General features: G+C 36.9%; 1 long non-coding RNA gene across 2 annotated transcripts; it reads right to left on the minus strand.

The window, feature by feature from the left end:
* Positions 1-2122: 2122 nt before the first annotated feature.
* LOC112704085 (uncharacterized) lies at positions 2123-4378 on the minus strand. Of its 2 annotated transcripts, XR_011863489.1 has the most exons (4): positions 3974-4378; positions 3246-3454; positions 2756-2917; positions 2123-2610 (listed from the first exon to the last, which is right to left on the minus strand). It is a non-coding gene; the product is annotated as an uncharacterized lncRNA (long non-coding RNA). The 2 variants fall into 2 exon arrangements; XR_003154770.3 differs by lacking the exon at positions 3246-3454 and having other exon boundaries at positions 2125-2610; positions 3974-4374.
* Positions 4379-4681: the final 303 nt, after the last annotated feature.

Raw genomic sequence — 4681 nt, forward strand, 5'->3', positions numbered from 1 at the left:
AACAACTCTTCAAACCACTGCCACGCAGGCTTACCACCTTCCATCAACTGCTTAAAGTGACAACCACTAACTGGAAATCCATCAACAGGGAGGCCAAACTGATATGCCACATCCTGTAAAGTGATAGTGCACTCCCCAAATGACATATGAAAAGTATGTGTTTCAGGACGCCATCGCTCAACAAAGGCACTAATCAGTGGCGCATCCAGCTTAAACCAATAATCATTTAGCCTAGCAACATGCAGCAATCCGGCGCTATCTAAGTAAGGCATAATACGGTCATGCAATATCATCTTTTGTTGCCTGCGGATAGTCCGTACACACTGGGTTGGCTGATAACAGAATAACAAGCACAGTTACAACTCAACATCACACAATAGCCAAAAATATGTTTTCCGATATCAACCTCACTCCTAAACCAAACATGGCCCTAACCTATCCTAAACATGTTAACCTTAACGTTTCACAAATTTCTAACACAACAACCGCTTTTTTTTCAAATGAATCACATTCTTATAACTAAACACATCAACGACATTGACTATATCAGTTGTAAACCAAACTAATTACTAACCTCTTCGTCGATATAACCTGCCACGTGCGCGATGCCGTTCAATCGGTACATGTCGTTCCTCGCCATATTGCACCGCCACACAAAGCCACCAAATCAGCCTCCTACCGCCGCTAACACAACCTTCGGAAGCCGCCCTCAGCCGCCGTCGACGCCGTCCACCGGAGGCCACCTCCTCCGACGCCTTAGCAATCCTCCAAAACCGCCGCCCACTACCCTTCCTTGAATTTTTTCACGTTGCTCTCCTCCCCTCCACTCCCCTCCTCGCCGCTAATGGAGTCTCTCACAAATGAGACTTTACTCGTGGGGGGTAAGTAGGGTTGGGTCTTAACGCATAAATCGTTGAAGGCTGCTGAGGGGTATTTATGCACGTAAATCGTGCTAGGTTGGTGGTGGTTAGGTTTGCACATAAATCGTGCTAGGTTGGTGGGGGTTAGGGATTTGCACGTAAATCGTGCTAGGGGGTTGAGGTTTACAAAGATGCACATAAATCGTGGCAGGGTAACGTGTTTTAGCTGAAAACACATAACTCATACTAGGCTAGGACGATTTATGTGTGACTTCCAAAACACACTAGGGTGGGATGATTTATGCTTTATTCACCTATGCAATTCATGCATAAATCGTTCCAGGGTACAATGTTTTACATATTAAATAACACACACCAGCCTAGGACGATTTATATATTATATGGTTTAGGGGATTCACGTTCAAGAAAACCATTCAGGGGATTCACGTAAAATAGGAGAGCAAATAATTTATTTAAATAAAAAACCCAAAAAATAACATGAAATAAGAAATAAAAGAAGAAAACTTTAATGTTGATAATATTGGTATTGGTGATGATGACGGTAGAAGAGATAATGATGATGATAAAATATGGTTACACAATAAAAATAATAGAAGTAAAAGTGATAATAATGAGGATGAAAAAGATAATGGTAGTAGTGGTAGTAATTGGTTATATTGTTGAAAAGATTTTTGTGGGGGTTTAAAACCTCCACAAAATACAAATAAAACCCTCCACAAAACTAATTTTTATTATTATTTAATGAATTTTTTAACAAAAGGACTGTATTGTCCCAAAATAAAAAAGTCGAGGGTCGAAGTATCCCTTTTTTTTTGGATAGGGATCGCTTTGTCCTTCGTGAAAATGGACAAAGACCAGATTGGGTCTTTACTCAAAATAGAATAGTGAATTTAACTAGTTTTTTAATCAATTAATTGGTGATGACATATTACAATATGGTTAATAATAATATTATCGTTATTTAGCAATAAAGGTCATTTGAATTGGGAGTTTGGCACAGCCCAATAATTTCCGTTGTATGCTAATTTGTTTTTCTTGTGCAAGATTTACACTTTATTATTCCTGACTATTTCTTTTGAGTTGAGCAGTGATACACACCCGCTTTCTTTTGGGTTATTCGAGTGATGAGTTCACTCGTCTACTTAACCAAATGCTGAGGGTTGAGGGTTCAAATCTTATGCATGCTGCAACTCATTAGCTACTTGAAAATAACCATAAATAAATAACTTAAATTTTTTGCATATAAAAAGAAGAAATAAAATCAATGTGGAAATACACTCAACCCCAATTCTTTTATTATTATGTATAATTCCCATAATCTGAAATATAACTAAGTTACAATAAAGTTGTGAAAGATCAAATGGACCATTCAAGAAAAATGGGATGAAAATCACTAGTTAAATTCTTTAGTGTGACGGCATCATATTCTTATGGTAGGGAGTAGCTAGTTCCTTGAAGTTCTCTTAGTTTTGGTGCTGATTCTTGGTGCTGATTCTGAGCAGGACATCAAGTAATGTGGGTATGCAAATGCCTCCAGACACATCCACTTCTTGTACCTTTGAGTTAGATGAATCAGAACAAGAAGCATCTCCTAATGTTTTCTTCTCTTCTCAGTAGTGTCTTCAAACCTCAACGTGTTTGGCAAGTACAATCATCCTCTCTCCCCTCCTCTTATTCCTATAAGACGCCCAAGGGATACACTCTTGTCTTGGAAGAAAGATGCTGTTGACTGCTGGTTTCCAATGCAAGAAAAAGCAGTTATAAACACCAATTCTTCTCAATACATTCTTATATTGGTGTCTTTGCAGACTAATTAACTTGGTGTATATATTTCAATACAAAAAGGGGACAAAAGTAGATTTGGTTCATTTTACCTCAGTATCAAGGTTGGAGGATGAGAATGAGGAGAAGCTGGTGGATGGTATCTGCTTCGATGAGAAAGGCTCGACCGGTGCAGCTGCGGGTGCCTCTGTAACTCTAAGCTTTATATTCAAAAACCCAAGACCCAATGGCCATCCATTGAGCATCTGATCATTCTGAAAGTATGTGGCAATGAAAAAATATCAACACTATTGCAAATTACTTCAACTTTAAAGTAAGTCTTTGAAAAGGTTACAAAATGGTTATATAGTTTAGCATAGCAAAAAATACATGTATTGTATTGCATTTAGAAAAGGGTCAAAGCATACATCAGCAGATTAGTCACAATAATTCCCAAAAGAATTTGGCATCTCCAACACTATATAGTCAACTTCTATTTATGGATTTTTCTCCCTAAAGATGTACATTGGTTTTGAATTCCCAATTCTACTACTGTCCACCTTATGGTGCTAGCTAGTTTCTTGCTATATGCAGAAAAAGAACCTTCAGCAGAGAAGAGGTTAGCAGGATACTGTGCCATCCCACACTTTTTGCACTCTTCATTTGAAGCCTGAGTTACATCAGCTGTCATTGCTAGTATTGGAATGTGCCAATAAAAGATATCCCCAAACATTTCAGCTGATGCTTCCCCACATGCAATTTTCTCATTTACGTCGTTCTCTAGTATGCGGATTTTCCTTGTCACTTCAAAACTACACCAATCAAGATGAAATTAATACTTATAAATCACACCTTATTCATAGATCCTGAGGTCTAACATCCTATCTAAAATCATTCAAAGTTCAATAGATTTCTTGCATTAAACTTGCTGGCCATCCACCAAATCTGAAAAAACATAACAATCAGACAAAAGGACTATATCCCTATACCATTTCCCACTTAGATGTCTAAATAAGGAAGTTTCCAAAATGAGCACAGAATAAGGCAGTTTCTTCCTAATCACTATCAACAATGTAGAGACCTAGAGAAAATTAGTTCAGGTTTGAATAGTCTAAGTAGTAGGTCATTAAAATCTTCTATAAGTAAAACAAGTTTACAACCTAAATTTGATTTCAGTCAATTACAATTCAGGTTTGTTAAATGTGTTTCTCTCCGGTAAGAAGTAGACTTACTAGACAAGTCACCTGTTCTTATGGGGCAACTATAGAAGATTCATTGCATTCAAAAGCAAGAAACAAACTGAGAATTGTGAAAATAGAAAGATCAATTACCCATCCATTTCTGGCATTTGGAGATCCATGAAACAAGCATCGAAATTGTGAAGCGGCTTAAGCATCCATTTCTGATTGCGTGAAGGAAGCTGATGGCGAGACTCGAAGCAAGAAGACGACGAGCTCCACGACCTGCTGCTTTGCTGCCGGCGACGAAGAGCGCAACGAAGGCGCACGACTATGTGCAAGTGGATGACGAGACAAAGAGCAATGGCGACGACCGGTCTCAGAGACGAGAAGAGGGACAACGACCTTGATTACGAGACTGGAGATGAGAGAGAGAGCTTGAGTGCGACACCGAGAAAGATGAGAGAGATCGAGTTCCAGCAGGAGAGAGAGTGAATAGGAAGAGGAAAGAAGAACAGATTTAAGAGAGGATTTTTGAAACCAGTTGAACGAACAATTTTGATATTTTTGTTATTTTTCAGATATATTTTTATCTTGTTGTTTAAATTATTTAAAATTATGAAATTAAAATTAATTAAATTTTAAAATTTGATTAATTTAAAAAGATATTTTTATTTAATCGAATAAAATACAGATGTTTAAAATTTTTTATAAAATTAAATAAAAAATATTTTAAAAAATGATATAATATATATTTTAAACAAAAAAATTAAATACTGGTATAGAAAATAACTTTCACATGATTTATTACTACTTATTTATATTTTAAACATATAGGTATGTCGTACCGAAATAAACATC

This window comes from Arachis hypogaea, chromosome 7 (genome assembly GCF_003086295.3).
Source record: "Arachis hypogaea cultivar Tifrunner chromosome 7, arahy.Tifrunner.gnm2.J5K5, whole genome shotgun sequence".
In the NCBI taxonomy this organism is placed as follows: Eukaryota; Viridiplantae; Streptophyta; class Magnoliopsida; order Fabales; family Fabaceae; genus Arachis; species Arachis hypogaea.